At 44.4% G+C, this 24,596-nt stretch overlaps 1 protein-coding gene across 4 annotated transcripts in view; it reads right to left on the reverse strand.

Annotated features, from left to right (window-relative positions):
* Nucleotides 1-24,596, reverse strand: part of NR5A2 (nuclear receptor subfamily 5 group A member 2) — a 318,062-nt gene that overhangs the window by 210,616 nt on the left and 82,850 nt on the right. Inside the window, exon 1 of one of the 4 annotated variants that reach the window (XM_069231433.1) lies at nucleotides 1,279-1,405. The exons of the other annotated variants lie outside the window; for them this stretch is intronic. The gene's annotated coding sequence lies outside the window, so the exon portion shown is untranslated. Of the gene's footprint in view, nucleotides 1-1,278; nucleotides 1,406-24,596 lie in introns of those variants that run through there. 4 annotated transcript variants of the gene reach the window in all.

Consider the following 24,596-nt stretch of genomic DNA (forward strand, 5'->3'; position numbering starts at 1 on the left):
GGAGGGGTTATTGAAAAACTGCTGAACTGCCCATCGCCCTCGGACAAAATAAAGAAGGAAGCCCACTGACATCACAAATCGCACACTCAACCCACATACTATGAAGTTAAAATGGGCACGGGGGGCAAACACACCGCCGAATGTTACTATTATTACAGTCCGAGCGGGCGTTATTGGACGATAGTGGCACACACATCAAAACACTGAACTCCAAAGGGTAGAGGTAATATTAACACAACCCTAGCAGGGAATAGCGGAGAACAGAAGGACCCCCCCCCCCCTCCTTCCTCCCTCCCCCCAGAAATGGCACGGCGTTCTGCAAACTCCATTTCACCAACTAAACGAGCTGGCCACGGCTGCAGCGGGCATTATTGGCAGACAGAGTCAAGATCGCAAAGAACTCCGTGCAGCAGCTGCCGCCAAAACCGTCCTATACAGAGCTGCTATTATCGCAACTTAGAGTTCAAACTCTAATACAATCTACCAGATTCAAATAACGGCAGCCAAGCCAGGTCGGGCATTACTAAAGAAATTATCACAAATAAATTAACAAACTCGACCAGACAGAAAAGACCTGGGGAGAAAGAGCGGGCATTATTCAAGAAAATGGCACACAGGTCAATAAACTATCGACCAGATACAAAGTCACCTCGGCAAGTGCGGGCCTTGTTAGAAGATAAAAGATTAAACATCACCAACGACTACCAACCATAAACAAACAAGATCAGCCGAGCGAGAGGGGCATTATAGACACCAGCGGCAAACATATCAACGAACTCCATCTGCTTTATATATATATAGGATAAAAATCCACATTAGCAGTGTAGAGTGGCATTGACAAGAACAATGACAGTCAGCTCCCACCACTCAAACGCAAACAGTCCTATGGGCATCAGTGGGGTAATCTTCACAAAGTGAGGTAGGGCTGTGTGTGTCATTCAGACATGCAGAGGGAGGGCATTAATGCACTACAGAACAGTTCTATTGGCAAAACCTCCCGTTAAAAGAGATGTGTGTTTGGCGGGAGCTGCAGGGGGCTTAAAGACCTGTTTGGGTGAGGGAGTGATCACCCAGCTGGGTGCCAGTCTTAGGGTGCGAGTTGGGGGCCCCACGCCGTGCCTCGGAAGATGGATACAGATAGCTGTCAGGGCACCTCAGCCGGCGTGGAAGGCGTCTTTCACTGTCGCCACTGAGCTATGGACAAGCCCTGCGCCAGGGGTCACTCAGTGACAGACCCTGGCAAGGCGCCCCCACGGGTGAGCCTGTTGCTGTACTCACAGGTCCTCCGATGTCCCGTCCGTCCGCCGTGGGTCCAGATCCCGCTCCTCGGAGCTCCGCGCCCTGGTCCGCAGCCCCTGCCCGCCCTCCTGCCCTGCAGCCTACGCGCTCAGAGCCCGGACTCCTGCCGGCCGGGACCATTCCAGCGGCCCCGGGGCTGCTGCACGCCCATTGGCTGCACGGCCGTGACGTCACGGCCCCGGGGGCTCCATTGAACTCGCGCTCCTTGGTGCACACCCCTCCCAGCCTAGAACAAGGAGGAAATACTACACAACAATAACGGGGTGGCCTCACGGCGCGTGCTCAGTGGGATTTATAGAGGAAAGGACCAGGAACAAGAACGTGAGAGTACAAGTGTTATACTGGAGTGCAAAGCACACGAGCGACCGCCATTGTGAGGCACAGCACATCCAGCTAATCTGCACAGCTGTGGGCTGCGTTGGTGTGTAGCGGAGAAGCTGTTGGTATAGAGCCTAGAAGTGACTAGTAAAAAAACATGTGTTACAGCACCCTGCAGTAAGCAGAAAAGGAGCCTGTGTTATACCTCCCGCATGTTAGGGGCAGATGGACTGGGGCTTTAGCGCTTAGAGGTGACTAGAAGAGGAGCTAGTGATATAGCTCCCACAGGTAAGTGGCAGACGAGCTGGTGTTACAGCGCTCATAGGTGACTAGCAACAGAACTGATGTTATAACGCACTGACATGAGTAACACAGTGGACACACTAGAGGCATAAAGACGAAAGGAGGTAACAGAATGAGAAACTAGAACAATAGTATAATAGCGTCCATGGATATGAGCGGCAGGGCAGCTGGTGCTGAAGCGCAGAGATATAAGTAGGAGGTGAGCTGTTTTTATAGCGCATAGATTCGAATGGCTACGGAGCCGGTGTTAGAGATCAGAGCTATCAGTGGCAGTAAAACCGGTTTTCTAGCGCCCAGAGCCGTGTGACACTTTGGGGAACTAGAAGTGTAGGGCACACAGGTGTGAGTGCACGAAGCTGGAAGTATAGCACCTAGAAGTGAGTGACAGGTTGGCCGATGTTAAAGTACACGCTTGTGAGTGGCACCACGAAGAGCTAGAGACACAGCACCAAGAGGGGATGATGAGGATCGAGGAACTAGAAGTGAACCACGTGCAGAGGGGATGGCAGACGAGAGGGCGCCATAGAACCCAGGAGTAAGTGCCGCAGTGAGGTAAATCACAGGGATGAATGATAGAGTGAGGAGATAATGGGGTAGCAAACTGTGGCAGTTTATAGAGCGACAAACTATTGGGATAGCAAATGAAGGCGAATGACTCGAGAAGGGCAAGGGGGCAAAACTTAAAGCGAGGAGTCGAGGAATAGCCACCAAGAGGTAAATAGCGGAGTTAGGCGCTAGAGGGAGCGAGAGGCAGAGGCCAAACCCAGTCTGAGGAGCGGTTTATAGCTCAGAGAGGTGAGTGGCAGAGCGAGGAGCTATAATTATAGCGCACATATGTCATTGGCACAGCGAGGAGATTGACGCATGGTCCCCACAGGTGAGTGGCAGAGTGGGGACATGTAACCTAGTCTTATCGAAAGCATGCGTGAATGGTGTTGCACTGAGGAGTTGATAGTGAATCACACAGGTGTCCCGTGCAAGGCACAGTGAGGAGCCGGACATATAACACACACACGCAATAGTGAAGAGCTGGAGTGTAGCACAACTTGGTGTGAGATTGATGGCAGTGAGTCCCAAGAATCAATCTTTAATGCTAAACAAGACCGCTATTCCGCTGTTCCAATGAGAACCCTGCACCTGGCATAGGTGGCAGATTGTACCATAGAGAGAGACATTCCGCACTGTTTGTAGACGCACAGGACCGGAATATCGCTGTATATCGCGACAGCATAGGATTTCCACAAATACTCCGGAATGTCGGAATATCTGTAACTGCGCCCACGAACCACCACCTTGGCCATTGCGGGCCACCATACATGCTTTATGGCACCACAGCCCCGGGGACAAAATGTTCACTTCCCGACATCACCGATAAATCAACCATAATAACGCTTGTTACTCGAAGTTTGCTTCTCAGGTTTATTATTTTTAATCTGTGTTTATTATTAGTCACTTTGCAGAGATAAATACCTTTTGATCTCGGCACCAAAATGTTAAACATTTTATACATGCACCTTCACATTGTTGGGTGTAAATTATTTACATAGCACAACTGCTACCTATACCTCACTGCCTCACTGCTGATGCCCAGTTAACCTCTCTCTCTCTCTTTACACACACACATATATATATATATATATGTGTATATATATATATATATACACACACACACACACACACACATACCACGTTACACACGAAAACGTTCTGCACCTTTCTGCGTGTGCATTTCAGAACTTGTTACTTCTTCACCCGATTTAAAAGATCAGTGTATTTTTTTTTGTAAATTAAAAGTTTTGGAGTCGACCTAGAAAGTGGAATATTCGTGGGTTGCTTCGCCACGTGCAGCTTCTCGTTAAATGAAGAAATGGGTGCCTCCTACGGCCTTCCCTTGCGCTCCGACTATAGGAAAGGTGCGGTTCACCTCTTCTCCGCCATTCATCTGTCTCGCACTCGGTACAATTTCGTAGTTCTCCGTCCACAATAACCCAGCTTTACTATTCTATTGAGCTAAAAACGCGGATATTTTATTCGCTCATTTAATGCAGACATGTATGTATCGTTCCCGTATCCTTCCCGCTTGAGCAGACGCCCGCCTGATAAGAGTTTAAATAATTTTACATCGGACACGTAAGGATGGCGCCCAATAAACATAAAATAGCCCCATCCAACATACAAGGCATTTACTCTTCACACCATTTCGCATCCAAGCCGCGGTGACACTTTTTTAAGTGTTCAGTGATTGCAGGCACCACTCTGTAAATTATATATTTTTTAATTTAAATTTTATTGGTGCATTTTGAAATGCTGCCAGAAAATGTAATCTGGAAGGCTAAATTGACCACACAGTTTTTTTTGTTAATATTACCTTTGTTTCTGTTACATTTTAAATTCAGTTTTGCTGCCTTCGTTCTTTGTTTTCGTTGTTTCGTTTCTTTCTTACCCATGTGTTGATTATAACTCTCTTTTCTTCACTTGTTTCGTTCTCCTTTACGGTCCTTTTTACCAACGTCCCTATTATTTTACTGTCTGCATTCATTTTCACTATTATTTATTTAATTTTCAGATTTTTTTTTTTCATCATCTTTGCTATTTTTTTTTCTCCCCTCAGAGGCTCTCCATTAGATTGTGCATTTACATAGCTGATCTGCACTTCGCCTGATAGTCACATGAGGAAGTGTCAGCAGGGCCAATCAGACTCTCAGCTTTATGCGCCGCTGAAATGTCTACCGTCCTTTGGATAATGCCTCAGGTTCGTATAGTGTGTTATATAAGCGCACCATGGATATTCTCTCCCTCCCCACATCTCCCAATATTTTTCTCCGTGGCTATTCTCTGACCCCCTTTCCTGCCTCTCCTCTCTTTCCATCCATCCTCCGCCTTCTTGCCCATTTGCCCCCTCTGCCAGTCTCAATCTCTTTCTCTCTATCAATATCTCCCAATCTCCCTAGGCTCCCATGCCTACACCCTCTCTACTCATCATTCCCGATCTCTCGGGGATCTCCCTCTTCCTCATTTGTCGGTCTCCTCCATCTCCCTGTCTCTCTATCTGCTCTGCCCTCCCCTTCTCTCTGGGGGGCTTCTTCCATCTCTTGCCTCACCTCTCTCCTCTACTCCCAGTCTCCTCTACCTTCCCCTGTTACCACATCCCCGTGTTCTTCAGCGCTCTCGCCTACCTTTCTCTCTCCCTTCCACCTCCTAGTCCCTCTCTCAATCTCACGATCTCTTCCCTTTGCCCCTCCAGCTCCCTCTCCACCCTCACTTCTCCACCTCTTCTTCTTGCTGATCTAATCACCTCCGCCTCTTCTGCCCCTCGCCCTTTCCGCCTGTCTATGGCCCTTTCTTTCCTTGTCTCCTTCGCTCACACATCACTCGATCTCTCCCCCTCTCTCCCTCAGTATCACTCCCCCCTCTTCTTTCCTTTGCTTGCACTCTTTCAGCTGAAAAGCGCCACGCGCCTGGTGGCCCATTGATGTGGATGGACGTGTGTTGGCAGCCGTGGAACGGGCAGTGGCCAGGAGGGGACTGCGCACGCGCTGCAAGTGGAGATAAGAAAAGTGATTGCATTGCTAGCAGTGGTGGTGGAGGTTGTGATTGGATGTGATGGTGGAGGTTGGAGGCAGTGCTGGGAGGATGGAAGTGGTGGTCTTGGTGGTGGTTATAGTAGAAGTGATCAGAGGCATGTTGCTCTGTGGTACTGGTAGTAATAGGAGTGGTAGCATTGGTTGAAGGGATGGCAGTGCAGCTTGTGGTACAGGTGTGGCAGTCTGTGGCACAGGTGAGGTGGATGTGGTGTGTCGGTGGACCGCTGGTATTAGGTGTAGTGATCGCATTCATTGTACTGGAGCAGTGTCAGTAATCAGTGTGGTAAAGTTGTGATGGTGGCAGCAGTGGTGATTGAAGAGATGCTAGTGATGGCAGTGGTGTAGGTTGTCCTAGAATTGTTAGTGGTCACCATCTTAGTGGTAGTGATAGTTTTTGTTGTAGTGCTGGTGAATGACAGGGTGACACATGTGGTGCTGGTTGTGGTGGAGACAGGAGTTGTGGAGACCACAGTGGTAGTTGTGGTGGTAACTTTCCGTAGCAAGGGGAGCACTGTTATCCGCTTACATAATAGAAAGTTCCAGCTCATTTGGGATGGGGGTGGCATGCTGCCGCTCACATTGATGGTTGAGAGGTGCGGGGTGTCTGAGAAATTAAAAAACTCCCATCTCTGCCTAATGAAGGTGAAGGGGGCACCACATTTCCTTGCAGTGCAGGCATGAGAGTCCATTCACCAAAATGCCAGGGGTAGCAGAAGCGTTGTCATACACCCTTTGACCTTAATAAAGTCACAGGAAGTAATGGCACATGGCTTTAACCCCCATGACATCACGATAATTGCACTCGTTCTTATATTGACGCTCTCTTGCTCACTCGTTCTCTGGCTCACCAATACTTTCTCACCCACTCACTTACTCACACACAGACACACACACACACTATCCCACATCCTAACATATATGCTCCCACATACGCTATTTTACCCAAACTCAACCTTACTCACATGTATGCAAATAACATACAATGAAAGCATTTTATTTTACTTACCTAAAATGCCAGTGAAGTTCCCGTTCCAGATTCTTAGATTCTTATTATAGTAATTGTGAATGATAGTTTATTATTCATTATTGTTGTAAAAAAAAGTGAGCAGAAAAGAAGGTTGAAGCCTGACTCTGCTATAGTGGCAGCCACCTCTGAGTTCTTGTCACTGATTTTGCCACGTCTGAGGCTAGGAGTCATAAAGGCAGTTCCAGGGGTCACTAGGGCAAGCCAGGGGTCACACCTGCTGGACTGGTTATACCCATAATACTGCCTAGTGAGGGTCATTCTGGATGGTGGTCTCCTACATCAACTCCTAGTGAAGTCCTGGATGGAAGAGTGGGCATTCACATAAGTAATGAGTGAGGGCCTCACTAGGGAGGCCAAGAGACACCAATGTCAAAAGTTCAACCTCTTTTGGAGGGCAAAGTGGGAAATTTCCCAGGGTTACCATATCAAGGGTCTCCCTTGAAAACTGACTTTTCTCTCTATATCACATACATCTCTCTGTCTCAACATCTTTCCCCTCTCTGACTATCTCCACCTTAGACTTTATCTACCCTTTATCATTTTAAGGATCTGGGGCGAGGCCTAGACATATTTCACCTTTTTGTCTGACAAATGTTTCTGAAAATGTAATGTATATTTCAATTTTATTTGGCATTGTGCATGCTTGGATTAGCAGAAAAACGAGTAACAGAAATCAAAATAGTAGCAAACTGTGCGCCCCCACAAATTCCTCACAAGGGACCCCAAAAATCTTTAAGTTGACACTGCACTCACATAATCACCTGCTGAGGGTCTCGCCTGGGGAGGAACCGCATCACTCCCCAGTGAAGGCCTCGATGGAAGGGGATGGGTCACCAACATTGTACTCTGCATAGCCCTGTTGAACTGTAAGACACACATAGTGGAGCCCACGGTCGCGTTTTTGAGATTATGCGTGTGATTGTCTCACTGGGCAAGTGAATTAGGTGGGACTGGATGTGTTTCTCAGCATCTTTAAAAACTCTCGTGCCATTTCTGGCAGTGACAGTCCCTCCTGCTAGTGGTTATTTTACCAGCTGACAAGAAGGCACTTCTGGTTTCTCTGGGCCGAAGAAGGGGAAAAGTTGCATCACATCTGAGTCAGGGAGCATGATCAAGGGTTGTTTAGTTGACAGCAGGCTAGAACATGGCCTTTTCCCCCCACACTCCAATCTAGATCTTACCACAACACCACCTTCTTAGGCTCTTCTGTGGGCAAGGTGCCATGACATTTCTTTCCCACACTCTCAACACTACAAATTCTGGTTCCTTGCTGTTTTGTCACACATTTATCAAATACGACAAGTGGTGGTGTGATATCAGGTGGGTCATTGTGTAGGATATTTTAATTTAGTGGGTTGCGTGATCTGACCTATATTGCGAGGAATGCAATTTATTTTCCCAAGCACTAACAGTTACAAAAACAGAGAAGTTTGATTTGGGTAATTCATTCTTTGTTTTTTCCCCAAGGGTGGGGCGATGAGATGATGACAGAGACAGGCCAAGAAGCTTCAGTCACGGGCTCCAGTGTGGTTGGCCTTATAATGTCTGAGGATGCGATGGCGGTCTTGGGTTGGTCGGATAGGCATTGCACAGGATGGCCGCCGAAACAATATGTGAGGGTAATTTCTCTTTCTAACTGAGGGAATGTTTTGCCAACCAAAATTCTGTGTTTTGTAATAACGTAAATATGAATATGAAGTGATGTTTTCTTAAAAAAAAAACGAATTTGTAAAATAAATATAAGCCATGTGAAATCTACATACAGTCAAATCAATCAAGGTGCGAGTCTAGTTCTGGCTGGATGACTGGATCATGTGGCTGTTGTTCAGTGAGGACTGGAGAGCGAAAGAGAGCTGAGCCAAGCATTTCATGCACCACTGTTTACCCCGTATTTCATGCTTAAAGACAGAAAACACTAGAGACTTGACAGCCAAGAGCACACAATCTATTAGAAAAAATGTTTTTAGCGGTATTTGTCTACATCCCAAGAGGGCTGCACTTCTTCTTGGTCTTAATGAAAACTTGCTGGCAGTGAGAGACCCCTTTGTTTTGTTAATGCATATAATTGTCATCATTTGGGTGATGTCCATCCGAGCCACCCCCTCTTTAATATTAAAAAAATGTATAATTCCTTCCCTTAGTCTCAATGCTGTTAAGGAGAGACAGTTTGATGTTTTAGTTTTGGACAAATGTCAGATTGAATTAACGTATGGTACTTGTATACACTGAGCATAGTGCACTTATTTAGTTCCAGAAATCATTGAAAACTTAACAATGTCTTTTGGTGGTTAAGGGAGGAGAAGGAGATATTAATCTAGTGTCGGCATAGCATAATAGGTAACCAGGAACGTGGTTCAGTGTCCAGCTTCCCCATCGAACTCAATTGTGTGATCCTATGCAAATCATGTTACTCAGACGTGCCTCATTTTAAATGAGCATCAAATCTGAGAGGGCCTTGAAAAACCTTCAGGTCACGGTGTGTGCTATGTAAAACCTAATTTAGAAATGATTTTTCAGACTACAATGAGTCTCTAATAAGAACAACCATATTGACCATATCTATTGAGGGCATGATAAACATTTCATGGTTGACACATGGTGATGTCAGGGCATTGGTCATAGGGAAAAATGCATTTTTAAAATACCTGTTACTTGGACATATAACTACAGTCCTATAATCTGACGGCCTAGAGTTAAAAATAGACATATTGAAAATGATTTATTTTTAATCTGAAAGAGTGTTTATGATGTTAATACAGGATGTTTGCTCTATCATTCACAGGCAGACTCTTTTGATGGCTTGGCTCGTTCTTTGGCTCATGGAGCCAAACAAACTTCTTCGCTCAGATATGGCTTTGAACTCCCTGTGAATTTCCTGACTTGCTCACCTCTATTTAAATCCATCAAAGGATTCTGGCTTTTGCCTTCTGGCGGGGAGGGGGCAACACAGCAGACATCTTCAACTTGCACCCTGACTGGGATATACCCATATTTGCAAACTTAGGGGCAGATTTAAGGTATGTGGTGCTGCAAAGCCACTTTCCTTGCACTCCTTAGCACCCCACTGCTGTCACCACATGTGCGCTGTATTTAAAATATAGCGCACCATGGCACAGGGTAGGGGGCAATAGCTTCAGAATTTCTGACGCTGTTGATGTACTGTTCAGCTAATGCTGAACAGTACACAGAGGCCCTTTGAAAACTGTGGCATGCCCCCATTTAACACCAAAAATGCTGAAAAAAGTGACACAAAGAAATCTTTTAGATTTCTCTGCACAATTTTTATGCCCCCCCCTTAATGGGGGAACACCCCCCTTGCATACATTATGCCTGGCGCAGGCATACTATGGCACAAGGGGTTACAAAGTGGAGCAATGCATGCATTGCGCTACTTTGTAAATCTGGCATGGCGATTTTGGCCTCGTGGTACATTACCATAAAAAAAAATGATGCTAATGTGGAACAAGGAGGCGCTAGACCCTCTTAAATCTGGGCCTTAGATCACTCTGAGGAGCACACAGGATCCAAAAAATAAGTGCAGGAAGATGTACTATTTTCACAATGTTGATTTTGGAAGGTTGGAGTAAAAGTATTGCTTCCTGTACCCCCTCACCTCTGAAAAATGAATCAAAGGCCTCTGACTTACACCAAACCAGTAGCTTAGCAAGGATGCCATGGGCTCTGTTGCAAACAAGGAAAATGCCTCCCTTGACTACTATTGCTGTAGTACAATATAGCAATTATCAAGGTCCAAAAGGACACTCAGGCTTGTGCCCCATTTTGGAGCTGAAGTTCAGTTATTGGAAGACAATGCACACGTTAACCAGAATGACATTTTTAATTTTGTGTAGAACAAATATTCTCTCTTTCAATTGAGTGAACTTTCAATTTCACAAGAGTAAAGTAATTCCCATGAACTAGTAAAAAAAATTAATAGCTAAATATTTACACCCATGAGCTATGAAATCGGAAATCATTGTCATGTGTGCAAGAGCCCCTCCGCCATGCCAAATATTTATATTTTAAATTTGTCTACAGGATGGAGTTATAGTTGGAGAGATGTTATGAAGAGCGGATGATCATGGAAAGATGGAGATGGATGGACAGTCAGATGGTGGCCTAGAGTGCATTGACTGGAGGAGAGATAGATGCATCGATGGATAGCGGAATGGTTGGGAGTGGAAGCATGGGTGGACGGGTGGACTGAGGCATAGTGGGTGGACTATAGTTAGATAGAAGGCTGGATGGTGGTGTTGCTTGACAGCCAGGGAATGGAGGCAGGGGTGCGTGAATCCGTGGGTGAAAGAATGGTTAGACAGAAGAATAAACAGGTAGGATACTGATGTAAAACGGTGTATGCTATTAAGGGTTGAGTGAATTTCTGAATGGATGGATGAATGGATGGATCGGCCGATGAATACATAGATAGCTAGAACGCTGGACGCTGATGACGGATAGAATGATAGGGATGAATGCATGGGTAAATGTATTAAAGAAGAAGGTTGGATGATGATGACGGAGTAATAGGTGGATGACGTGATGTTGAAGGGACGGATCGATGAATAGACAGCACAGAAAGATGGATGAATTGATGACGATGAAGAGGTGGATGTGCTAATCGATTAATGAAAACATGGAAGGACGTGGATGAATGAAGGCTGAATGCTGATGATGGAGAGCATGAGGGATTAATGAACGGACATATACGTAAATAGAGATAGAAGGCTAAGTGATGGGGATGGATGGCGAGACAGGTAATGAGTGCATAGATGGATGGAATCATGGAGGTATGCGTCGGTGGATGGAAGAATGTTTAAATAGAAGACTCATTAGATAGTTTGTAGATATAGAAGGATACATAACAATGGGAGTTAGTAGATGGCTAAAGGAATAGATACACGACGTGTGGGCTGATGAATTAATATGTAGCCAGAAGGATGAATGCTGATGATGGGTGGAGTGATGGACGGATGACGATTCCATAGGGACGAATACATTGAGAGCTGGAGAATAAAATAATGGATGACTCGATAATGATGAACGTTAGAGTGATGAGGCGAATACGTTGATGGATATGTAGATGGATGCATGAAAGGTGGGTGGAAACATGAAGGTTGGACGGTGACGATGGATAAAGCAATGAGTGAATGACGATGCTAACGGGATGGCTGAACTGATAGAGCATAAAAAAGAGGGATGACTGGATGATGATGAAAAATGGAGCGAAGAGACGGATAGGGGATGGATAGATAGACGGATGCATTGAAGATAAGTGAATACATGAATGCCGGATGTTGATGATGCATGGAAAGATGGAGAAATGAATTGAAAGATACGTAAAGAACAAAGGCTGAATGACAGAGATGGTTGCATGGACATGGGCGTTGGTGGATGGGCTGAGACATGGGTAAAAAAAGGATAAATGGTTTCAAGTCGGTGATGGAAGGAGAAATAGGGTGATACATGAATGCATGAATATATGGATGAATACGTTTTTAGATACATCGATAGAGAGAGGGCTATGTCAGAGGGTTATCTCCATTAGAATACATGTCAGAGACTGGTGGACATTTTTAATTTCAAGGCCTTTTATATTTACTCCCAGCACCCTCCTCCTTTTTTAAAGAAAGGGACTAGTCACCCAGCAGCTCTGTCCCCTGGGTACTATGCTCCCATGTCCCTCTCCCTCCTCCCCCGCTCTGAGGTGCCTGACACCACCTCCGGGTCACGACAATGTTTACTTCCCTATCTAAGAGTAATCGCATGCTCTCACTTGTAGAGGCCGCATTGAGGCTGTCATTCTCTTCATAATCTTTACTGCCACTTTAAGAAGCCCCACAATGCTCTGCTCCACCACCTGTCTCTTGCCCTGAGTATCTGCCCTTTAACGATCCCCGTTTATGACTCTTCCAGTCTATGTTTGGTAAAGTTTAGGGGTGAGATGCACGAGCCCCATTGTCACACTGACCTGCCTGGGACCTGGGCTGGATAAACTTTAATTCGGAATAATGGCAGGTGGCGCGCGCAGGCCCTATCTGCTTTTTTCACAAGCAAGCAATCATTGATCGTCATTGTTTTAAGAAATCTACTTTTAAAGAAACAACCCGTATATACTCGTGGAATGGGAGAACAGAGCAACAGGCCACACGAGGGTTGTCACCAGACCTTTGGAGCCTTCAAGCAACAGGGTTTAAACAGGCAGCGTCTGCAGGGACTAGCCCATGTGATAGCTCAGCCGATTAACCGCGTGCTGCTAAGAATAACATCCGTTTGAACTTTGGGTATGTTTAAATGTGTACCTCTGGAATACAGAGGCGATGAAGTTATGGTTAGGAGAGGTCTCAGTGCCATCTAACACAACACACTTAAGGTAATGTGATGCTTAATTTGTGCCAGTAGTTGCCGGTTCTGGGCATCATCACTCATTTTTTGGAACTAAAACTTGGGGCCTGATTTAGAGTTTGGCGGATGGGTTACTCTGTCACAAACGTGACAGATATCCTGTCAGCCGTATTGCAATACCATTATATCCTATGGGAATCATAATTACATGGCTGGGATATCAGTCACATTTGTAACGGAGTAACTGAACACCAAACTGTAAATCAGGCCATTAATTTTCATCAGTTCACCAGTTTAGAAACAGAAAAACCAGTGACAAAGGGAGAAAGCAGGGATGAGAAGAACTTGCAGGAGTAAGATAAAGACACATGAAGTGTAGAGTGGTGAGGAAAGAGGCATGAGTTGTAATCCTGACTAGGTAACCTTGTTATTCAGCAACTCGGCATTCAGCAGTACCAGTGTCAGGTTCCTAGGCTCTTAAGAAAAGGTTAGTTACCATGCTCTTATTATTTAAAAAAATAATAATAATTAGATCATGTTCTTAAATCAGGAAGAGCATGGCCACTTTCAGTCTCTGTGACTGATTCTATGCTGGGGCCAGAAAGGTCATACTGACACAATAATTCTTAAACAATTGCTGGTTGACCACGTTAACAGTAGTTCTTTATTGTGAGCTACCAATGAAGCAAGTTGAAGACCAAATGGCTAGAGCTTGCAATAATACATAGATGCTTAATGAACTAAGAAGCTTTGCACACACCAACCAGAGCTAAGATGGTGAAACACACATTCAGTTGCTAATCTCTGCATTTACAAGAACAATTTTTAAATTAGAATAGACCAACAAAGTTTGCTAAGGTCATCTTTTTTGTGTGCTCAGAAGTCCATTGCTCAAAGCTGCTTGCCTTTCTCAATCTTTCTAGTTCTGCTTCTATCACCCAAAGCATTTGTGTCAAGTGTTAGAAATGGGGCCTCTAGTTGGCAGTGGTTTGCACCCTGTCTAAGTAGGGACCCTTACTCTAGTCAAGGTAAGTGAGTTACATAGCTAAGAGAACCTCTGTTCACCCCCTTGGTAGCTTAGATCAAGCAGCTAGTCTTATCTCAGAGGCAACTACACACACAGTGAAAACACTACAAAAGTACTCCACACCACTTTAGAAAAATAGCCAATATTTATCTGAATAAAACAAAACAAAAAAAGAAAAAAATCCATCATATGCAAGTAAACATATCACTTTTTAAAATATTCAAAGAGTCTTAATCCAGAGGAATCAATGGTTGTCTCTTTTTAACACACAGTACCTGGAATGCATCAAAAGCAAAGATGATGGGAGCTATAGAGGAGGTGAGGCACCGGAAAAACAAGGCAGTGCATCTCATCCTTACTGCACAGGGCAGGTGATGTGTTGGTTCCTAACTGGCAGGGGAGGCGATGCATCGAGTCTCTCCTCGCAGGAGAGGCGATGCGTTGGTTCTCTCCCCGCAGGAGAGGTGATGTGTTAGCTTCCAGTCAAGCAGCCTCGGTTCCTTGCTGTGGTGCGGGGTAGATGAGAAAGTGATGCCCAGGACTGATGCTTTGTGATGACACACTGTGATCACAGTGGAACAAGCGCCGCGTCGATCCTACAGGTGCTGCATCGATTCGCTCACCACAAGACAGGTGCTGCGTTGATTGTTCAGCCCCAAGGCAGGCGCTGTGTCGATTCTTCTGCTGCAGGTCAGGCGTTGAATCGATTTTCAGCTGTGGCACATCAATGCATGGAGTTTCTTCCTCAGGAAACCATTTTCCACTTCCAAGGGACTGAATTTGGCACCACCTGGCAAGTCGGGACTCTCAGCAGAAGAGTCCAGGCACTGGCAGATGAAATCTTTGATGTCCCTGAAACTTCTAACAGGAGGCAAGCTCAGTTCAAGCCCTTGGTGACCCTTGGAAAGTAGGATGTAGAAAGCAAAGTCCAGTCCTTTCACTCTCAGGACAGAAGTAGCAAGCAGGAGGCCATCACACCACGCACCAGGCAGAGTGGCAGTCCCTCTCACGGCATCCAGCTCTTCTTCCTGGTGGAATGTTCTCAGTCCAGACGTGTTCTGCAGTTGTGGTCTCAGAGGGCCCATACTTTTACTCATTTGTGCCTTTGAAGTAGGCAAACTTAAAGGGAAAGTCTTTGTAGTGCACCCTGGATTTTCTTCTCTGGCCCAGACACAATCCAGGGGGTTGGAAACTGCTTTGTGTAAGAACAGGCACAGCCCTGTTCAGGTGCAAGTGTCCCACCACTCTAGCCCAGGAAGACCCATATGCAGGGCACACCTCAGCACCCTTTGTGTGACTGCAGAGAGTGACTGTCTAGAGTGAATTCACAAACAGCCCAACTGTCATCCTGAACCAGATGTGTATTCCAGAGCCAGGCAGAGGCACAAAATGGTTAAGCAAGAAAATGCCCTCTTTCTAAAAGTGTTTTTTCAAACTTACAATTGAAAAACAACTTCACCAAAAGATGTATTTTTAAATTGTGAGTTCAGAGACCCCAAATGCCATATCTCTATCTGCTCCCAATGAAAAATTACACTTAAAAGATATTTCAAGGCAATCCTCATGTTAAACTATGAAAGAGATAGACCTTGCAGTAGTGAAAACTGAATTTAGCAGTATTTCACTAGCAGGGAGTCTAGAACACACCAGTACATGTCCTACCTTTTACATACACTACACCCTGCCCATCGGGATACCTTGGGCCTACCATAGGGGTGCCATACATATAGTAAAAGGGAAGGTTTGGGCCTGGCAAGTGGGTGCACTTCCCAGGTCGAACTGGCCGTTAAAACTGCACATACAGACACTGCAGTGGCAGGTCTGAGACATGTTTACAGAGCTACTCCTGTGCGTGACACAATCAATGCTGCAGGCCCACTTGTAGCATTTGATTTACAGGCCCTGGGCACACATGGTGCACTATGCTAGGGACTTACAGGCAAATCAAATATGCCAATCATGGATAAACCAATCATCAATACCATTTGGACAGGGATCACTTGCTCTTTGGCACTGGCCATCAGTGGTAAAGTGCTGTGAGTCCTAAAGCCAGCAAAAGCGAAGTTCAGCACAGGATCAAAACAGGAGGTCAGAAGCCAAAACAGACAAGGAAAACCATGTTAAGAGCTGACTGCTCTAACACCAATCTATCTGGTTGCTTTATTCAATAATTCTAATCTACCTATGCAAGGGTATGCTGACTCAAAATGAAGGGGAGTGAGACTTTGTCTTTCAGTGCCTACCAGTCTAGGAATGGAATGGAAACGGATAGGCCCACTTGTGGCCTTAAGAGTTGTTTGGAGGTTCTAGTAGGGTACTAGAGCTACTTGTGCACCCAGGAGACACACCAGAGACCAGAAAATGTTCTATCAGGGAATAGCAGTCCTCTGTGACCTACACACAGCTTTGGGAGAGAAGCACATTGAGCGGTGAGGTGAAGAAGGAAAGAGATACCCACCTAGCCAGCTAGATCAGGTGAACCAGCCCTAGAAATCAATGTGGTTATAAATGTCACAGTCAAATCACACTCACATATGATCCACCTGTGGCCATTATCAGTTCCCAAGATGATGTCTTCCTAGCATCAATGTTAGGTTTTTTGGCTTCAGCTCTTAGGGAAAAGGCCACTGAGCTGATCAATGTTTCCTTACTCTCCGGGGTGGTTTATATTACATGGGAGGAGGCATTAGAAGCTGTTCTAATAAAGAAACCCAATCTGGATTCCAGCAAAATTAATAACTATTGCTTGATAACCAAGCTTCCTGCTTTGATTAAATTCTTAGAAAATGTATTAGCTCAGTAGTTGTCTGATTATCTGAAAGACGTTCATCATTTTTTGAAGACTTGATTGCAATTTCTTTTGCTCTTCTCTTTCTGATCCAACATCTTCTCATTTCAATGTAGGATGCCTTAGGGTTCCTCACTATTAAACTATTTGATATAACTTGTGCCCCCTTTTCAGGCCTAGGAGGGCTGGTTTTCCCTACCCTGTCCCCTAAATCTTTGTTTTCCTTTTTCTCAGGGCAGGGGGTTGAGTCAACGATGTTCATGATGGCTGCCAACACATCTTTGTTAATGTGGTGGCAGTCAACCAAATCTTATCTCAAGATCTGTTGGATCCACAGATCCTCTGCAGCATAAAATATATATTTTGTTTTAACCTTAATTTCTTAAAAACCGCTGAATAAAATTACCCCACATCACAAACAGCATGCTTTCTGTACCAAGATCTTACATTCTGTGAAATGTGATATAATACACTCACCTGTTTTGGCTGTGCTTGTGTCTAATTTTCCTATGGAAAAATAAATATGGATAACATGTTTTGGGACCCCCCCAACCAATGAATCACCCTACACCTTTTCAGGAAAGAGCTGAGGTGGATGAGACGTTTCGTGAAGATTCATCAAACAGCAACACAGTTCTGAGCAAAGCAAAAAAGGTTTTTCCTATGGAAATGTGGTCCTAACTATAACTACTCAGTAGCAACCACATTTTGTCAACATTAGACTACTGTAATAACCTTTACTTGAGCCTCCAAACATAACAACTTTTTAAAATGCGAGTGCAAAACTAAGTGATACACAGTATTACCAGGCTGAGAAAGTTTGAGAATTTATCAGCACTTGAAGCATTTTCATCTTATAGATCGCTAAGATCTGGAAATCACTTACTCCTGCATCAGTGTGGGATTAAATAGTAAGGAGGTGATGGTTGCTCTTTCCCCTTACTGGTCATAGACTAGGTGTCCACTAATGCTTCAAGAGATCAGCAGTCCTATGTCTTCTAGAAAAGACCATACGATTAGTTTATTTTAATTCCCTGGTACCAGTTGATGTGATTTTTACTCTGTGATTGTTTTCTAGCACCAAGAATATACACAGTGGTGTAAGATGCACTTTGCAAATCAATCACTAAGGAGTAAGTGTTCATCCTAAAATTTTATTTTAAATACTGCTAAATGGTAAATATTATCAAAAACATCTTTCAACTATACTGATGAATAATAACCTAGGTTTTATAAATATTTACACCAACCAGAAAGGGTATTTAGAGTTTTTGTGACCAAATGGGTGAATTCATGTGACAAATATAGAATGCATATCAGGGCCTTTGGAATTATGCAGCAGGGGATGACCAAATTATGTGACTTAGCTGACTAAATTATGCAGCAAGAAATGGTAAATTGTGATGCATAACCTGGCACATTCTGTGATAGTACTTCTCATTAATCATTTTGTATACATGTTAATACTATCTGGGCAAATGTTTCACCTCATTAGTACCTGTTTGACTCCCAAATACAGAAATACAAAACAGAAAGTCAACCTTTGTGAAGGGCATTCCACTGTGCTGTAACACATGATGCCGCATTTTTTGTAACTTTCAATCTGTTTGAGCTAGAATTGTTTTTTGTTACATTCTGCAGACTATGCAGCAGGTGATGGATTATGTGGCCAATGCGGTGAATCTATAATTATGCAGAAAATGCAGTAGTTGCAAATAGCATAATTCCAGCAGCCATGATGTATATTCAAAACTCTGTGTTAAAAGCACTATTGAGTGCTTTTTAAACTACTTTGCAGGAGTAATCCTATTTAAAGACCTTGCTACTTTGCCTCTACAATCACACAAGAATGATGTATTCATCCTTTTCTCACCAGGTAAGGAATATGAGGAGAGGGGAAGTGAGAGATGTGGTTCTGTGCCAAAGTTGTAAATTTCAACCAGGGAGACATTTTTAAACCTCACCCCGCCTTGTTCACTTGACCAAGTTACATGATTCTTGACAAATCATATTGTCTTAATGGACCATATTTTTAGTGCAATCTCCGATAGGTTAGTCAGTTATTATTGGGTGCTATACTAGAGTTACGCAGCAAAAACAATATGCAAGAGCTTATGTCAGAGGAGGAGTACACATTATTGTATAGTTGACAGTTGTGTTGCTGCATTAATGGTCTTTTTTGACATTTCACATGTTTATAATTGGCTGAATTATTTCTAATCTAAATGAACATGACTAGGAGAGTCAAACGTGGTGGAGGCTTGGGACTGCCTATCTATGACATATAAACTATGTTTAGTATAATTTTGGCATATGGCATGTCACTAATTGTGCCCATTTGGGATGGGTTTGTCTATTTTCTTTGCCTGCCTTAGTGCAAAAAATATTGAAGACATTTAATATAGTTATTGTTGAAACAGCTTTAAAAAAACTATGGGGGTCATTCTGACCTTGGCGGTCTTTTCGCAAGACCGCCGAGTTACCGCCACGGTGAAGACCGCCGACCGCGGCGGTATGCCGCTGTGCGCATTCTGACCGCTGGGAGCGTTCCGCCGGAAAACCGCCAGCAGCCACACTGGCGGTCGGCGGGAAAGTGGAGACTGGTCAACCTCCACCGCCACGCCAGCAGAACACCGCCCACAGAATTACGACCCACATTTCTGTGTGGCGGTCTTCTGTTGGCGGTCTTCTGTTGGCGGCCACCTCCCCATGGCTCCTGTCACCTCCCGGAGGACCAACGCACAAGGTAAGTTGATCGTCCGTGAGGGGAGGGGGTGGGGGGGTGTTGTGTGATGTGTGCGTGCATGGGGGTGTGCGTGTGAGTGTGTAGAGGGGGTGTGTGAGTGCGTGCATGCGGGCGGGGAGTGCTGCTGTGCCTATGGGCAATGTGTGTAGTTCGGCGGGTGCGCATGTCGGCATGTATGTGTGCGGGTATGTGTCCCCGTTGTGTATGTGTGTGTGTAGGGGGTGTGTGCATGTCGGGGTGCGTGTATGTGCATGTCGGGGTGGGGGTAGGGAGGGGGTTCGTACCACCTCTGGGGGGTGGCAGGGGGGTGGAGGGTGTGGGGGGAGGACTCGGGGGGGCAGTGGGGGGTGGGGGAGACCCCTATCAGTGCCAGGGAAGGAATTCCCTGGCCCCGATAGTGCCTACCGCCATGGTTCGCATGGCGGTTCCCGAACGCCAGAAACCGCGGCGGTAAGCAGGGTCATGATACCGTTGGCGGTCTTGGGTCGACCGCCGGACCGGAGTGCGCAGACTCCAGCCCGTCGGTCATGACCGCCGTGGCTGTCGGAGTGGGGAAGTGGCGGTCGGTCGCGGCGGTGACCACCGCGGTCAGAATGCCATTTTTAATACCGCCGGTCTGTTCGCGGTCCGACCGCCGCCTCTCCGCGGACCGCCAAGGTCAGAATGAGGGCCTATGTTTTTATTTTAATTAGTATAGAACACATTCATTTGCTGTGAAGGGAAAGTCCATCAAATTAGTAAACTTTGCATTGGGTAGTGGCTGTTGAAGATTTCCCGCACGCAGGCCCACATAACTAGGAAACATCCTGCGCATGTGAAGTAGCTCAAACTGTATGCTAAGTGTCCAGACCTGCCAATGCATACAGTGCCACTGCATGTTACACATCATTGACTTCCTTCACACAGTCACCAGTGAAGAGCTGATGTAACACAGTGGCAGGTCAGGCGGCAGGTAAGGCGAACTGGAAACCCCTGCACCGAGTTGGTTTTCAATTCATTTTTTGAGACTCTAAGGAGCTGATGTCCATTAAGAGGTATGAAAACATTGCAGGACGTCAGCAGGAGCCTCAGCAAGAATTTTAAGAGTGGAGAGGAGGAAGAGGTTCATGCAAGGAGGGCTGTGGCATGGGGAAGGGACCGGAGCTCCATGACTATGCATGGGGATTAATCTGAATCTGGAACTTTAGAATTGGAGTGGGGTGAGTGTGTCACAAGACAACGCAAGTGACGGACTTCAGAACCTGCCAGTTGTGGGTGTTCTGATGGGTGACTGCCACAAAGTTACAATTATCCACCCACTTCAGTTTGTGGCTTTTTGAACGAGTTTTATTAGGCACTGAAGCTGCACCCTTAAAAAAACTTTATGTATCTCACAAAATGTTAAAAAAGCACAAAATTGTGTATGCCATGATTTTGAACTCCACACAAATATACTTTACATTAGAGCTATTTTTTACTCTGTTTATGATGGAGTACTGCAGCGCAATACTTTAACATGAGTTTAAATGAATAACTACCCAGATGACAATTTCGCAATACCCTAGTAACCATTTCCAACTTGACATAAGTTTCAAATCACACTCACATCTAGATTTAATGATGTTTTACCCAGTTGTCAGAAATGAAAGGGCAAAGTCAAAGTCTGACTAGGGCAGATAGTAGACTAGCGCACTAAAATAAAAGTGATCTACATTTGCAAATCATGGCACTTTTAACCTTGAAAAGACAATCTGAATAAGAACTTTGCAGAGTATGGGAGACCATGCATTTTGAAAAATGCAGGCAGTGTTTGTGGTAATATCCGAAAAGTCAACAGTAAAAAATGGCCCACCAGATCACAAAATAGGCCTGTAGACTGTCAAAAACAGCATATACACTGATCTGTCAGACCAGCCCTCCGAGCATTGCCAGATTGCTTTATATACCTGTCCAATCAGGTGCAGGATCAGCTTTCACAAGCAAGTAGATTTTTGCTTCAGAAGTGGACACAAATGCAACTCCAAACAGCAATGCATTGCCTAAAGCCCCCAATAATACGCACAAAGTGGACATAATGGGGTTCGAGCAGCACAATCACCATTAGGATTCCTCACAAAGCCATGTCAATTAATGTCACACAAGATACCATAACCTGGGTGTGCATGAAATGCTAGTATCACATGAAAACAGGTGCAGAGAATATGCTAGAAGAAACTACCTGTTATTTTCACAGGTAAGGCATGCAATTTTCTCAAACATTATAGGATTGGCCATTGGTTGGTTAGCTGCACAATGAAATTTGTACTGGACGGTATACCTTGAGTTCAAACCTCATGCAAAACACCGTTCACTCATATTTTGCACCATGGCACAATGCTAATTTGTGTTTAGCATCACACAAACATGGAATAATTAGCTATATAAAACTCCTAATGCGGCCAAGTAATTTCAAGCTCGCACCTCCTGCCCACTTCTTAAATAATAGGTATGGTGCACACCCTATCTGGTATCGCCCACTCACAAATACTACTGCAAAGCAGATCAACATACCTTTACAAACATCGATGTGAATCCAAATTAAATCAGTCCAAAGACATTAATTCAAAAATCTTTATCTTCTTTTCCAAAAGTTTTGTTGGTCAATTTGATACAACAGATGTCACAAGGATTCTAAGCCTTGTTTGGCAGACATGTGAGGTGTTGACTATTGACACGATCCTGGTGTCACTCGAGAATGTTTATCAAACCCAGGATATGTGGATAGTACACTGACAATTTTGAAGTCTCGATATGAGAAATTATATTGAATTCACTGGGATCATGAGACTTGGTTATGTTGGAATCCTTGTGACTTATGATGTACCAAATTGAATAAGAATGGATTTTTTGAAATTTAAAATGTCTGGATGAAGTGCGATGTTTGAACGATATGTATTGGATGAGGATGAGGTTGTAATAATCTGTGTGGAATAATCAAGAAACCTTTGGAAAAGAAGAATAAAGAAGATACAAGATTTTGGAATTTTTGTCTTCGGACTGATTTAATTTGGATGTACCTCTATATTTGTAAATGTATGTAATAATTCGCATTTGCATGGCCGATGAAATTATTGGTATGCAACATACTTTAAATATGCCACTGAATAATCTTGCATTGCGTGACTCTTGGTACATCTGATCCCATGTTGGTTAAGTGAAAAGGTCCCTCTGTAGGAAGGTCACTATCAGATGATGTACAGAGCAAAGGCTTGGCACATGCTTCCAAATTCAGGCAAGAGAAAGGGATTCTACAATGAAATCTGGGGTTATCCCCGAGACTCAATTACAAATGATACCCTTAATATTCCAGTTAAGTCTTTCATTTTGCACCCATTGTAATCTAGAACTTTAGTATAACTCAATCAATAAAGGCACATAAGGACTAGGTCCAGCTGCTTTTTTTTCCCACTCAAGTGAAATCTTGAGTAATTTCCAATTGTTGAGTTCTGCATGCTTTGAGTTTTTTCCCTTCCAGTTACCATTTTCTGTGTAAAAAATATCTTGCGTAATTGACAAAATGCTTGTGTATATCATGCATATTACGTGAGGAAATAATTTTACCCCCCATAACAACCACACGTCCCAGAGTTCATGCTATTGGTAAATGGAAGCGTGGTTCTGAAGCTTGCCGTTCCTGAAGACTTTGAGTTGGGTGATGACTTTAGCCACAGTCCCGCTTTAGTTATGATTAGTAGCATTTTCTTAAGAATGAGCACTTTTTCATTTCTTAGTAACCGTGATGACATTTACAAATCTACATGATGTAAATGTGTTGTGAAGACCAGTGCACACTTGGACATTTTGCAAAAGTGAAAACTACAGGATGGATTAAAACCAAAGTAGGAATGAAGATAGCAGCAATTAATTAGGGGTGGGGAGATCTCGTGGAGTTTGACCTCCACAGAATTCCGCTGAGTGACATAAAAACTCTGTGAGATTCCACTAAGTTCTGCCAATGGGCAGAAATTATGGATGCTGTATGCATGTTGTCCTGCACCAGTCAGGTGAGCAGTGCTGAAAACTCAGTGAGAGTGGCATCATGCAGTGCACAAGAGCGCATGGTTATTCACGTCTATTTTGCTGCTGTTCAAGTCGAAAAACTACTTGAGTGTCAGCAAATCTACTCAAGATGCAGCCCTCTGACCACAACCACTTGCAACAGGCCACAACTGCCTGCATTAGAAAATGGTACTGGGATGCCAAATCATGCTCGCATATCTGGAGCCTTGTGGGAAACAAAATCCACCACGAAGCAATTGGTAGAACTTGGTCAGAACTCTGTGTTTCAAAAGTAACACAGAGTTGCAAAATTCTGCCGATTCCGTGGGTTGAACGAAACATTCCGCCCACCACTATTATTATTATTAATATCATTATTATTATTACCAACATCATTAGTATTATTATTGTTATCGTTGTTACAATAATACTGTTTTAATTAGGAGAAAGTGGCAGGAATTATGCAATTCTTTCTAAACAGATGAAGAGCAATAATGACAGAATTGGACAACATACAAGATAAGTAACCCAAAGATCGACCGTGTTCTCCCACAGAGTTTGTGTGGTCCAAGCAAACTGCTTGTGCATGCCACGTGTGCCTTTGTTGAAGTGCAGAATTGATGTTTGGCTTATGTGGAGTAAAAGTGCAACCCCGGCTGGTGCGAAGTGTTTGAAGATAAAGAAAGCTTCATTGAGAAGTCTACCCACCATTGGCCAAGAAACCACGAGCAAGGCCATACTCAGAGGTACTGAGCTACGATGCAATATAAAGTTATACATTGCACAGAGTGATAACGCTAAAGGCAGCCACAAATCGATACAGTAAAGGACACTATCTGACAGATTAGTTGATAACAAAGTATACTGTAGTTTTAGTTACATGAGCCTTGAGAAGAAGAGCTCCATGATCTCAGTGGTGAGAAAGGAGACCCAAGAAGAAGCACAGAGGTTGTGCTTACTTAGTTGTGCTATACCAGAAGTGGCACACCATTAGAAGTTGCCATGTGGCCACTCAGTACAACTCCAAAAGTCTATAGAAAGTGAAGAGCTCATTTGGAGACCAAGAAAGAGGTCACACTTCCACAGACTGTCCAAGATGACTCAGATGCTGGCACGTCACAAGGCTTCAGAGATGGTGTGCATGA

The sequence above is a fragment of the Pleurodeles waltl genome, chromosome 4_2 (genome assembly GCF_031143425.1).
Source record: "Pleurodeles waltl isolate 20211129_DDA chromosome 4_2, aPleWal1.hap1.20221129, whole genome shotgun sequence".
Classification (NCBI taxonomy): Eukaryota; Metazoa; Chordata; class Amphibia; order Caudata; family Salamandridae; genus Pleurodeles; species Pleurodeles waltl.